Genomic DNA, 614 nt, shown 5'->3' with positions numbered 1-614 from the left:
TTCCAGCATTCAGTGTCCCCTGCCCTGTTGAAGAACAACGTGCCCCAACGTCCCCTCTCCGGCAGCCCCGGGGTTTGAAGGGGCACTGTGTCCCCCCCTTGTCACTGCCTGTCCCTGCGAGCTGCGCCTGGAGGGGAACCAGATGGGTTTCAAACATCCTCCGTGCCCCTGCAGTGGGGTGTCACGCAGCAGCGCTTTTCCCTGTCACCGCTCTGATCCCCTCCCCTGAGTGCACAAACGCAGAGAGAACCAGCCCAGGCTGGGCTGGACAAACCCTGCTCAGCTTTGGTTTGACCCTGAACATCCCCCACCTCACTTCTTCATGTAAAATCAGAAAGTGATTGATGTTCTCCCCGTCTCACTCCCACTCTGCAAACCACCCGACGCTGGCCGGGGCACCCCCACCCTTACCCGCTTGGTTTGACAGCTTTGCAGCCGAGATGTACAATTGTATTTTTTTTCATTTTGTTTTTTAGTTTTTTCAATAGTTGATTGCTTTGGATTTTTTTTTTGTCTTGATGTTGAGCTCTTGGGTTTTTTTCCCTTCTCTCCTTGTTTTGACCCCTGTCCCATTCCTCTGTCTCGCCCTGTATTGGTGCTTTGGGGAATGGTGA

The sequence above is a fragment of the Apaloderma vittatum genome, unplaced genomic scaffold (assembly GCF_000703405.1).
Source record: "Apaloderma vittatum isolate BGI_N311 unplaced genomic scaffold, ASM70340v1 scaffold23092, whole genome shotgun sequence".
NCBI lineage: Eukaryota > Metazoa > Chordata > Aves > Trogoniformes > Trogonidae > Apaloderma > Apaloderma vittatum.
Note: the sequence above shows the minus strand (reverse complement) of the source record.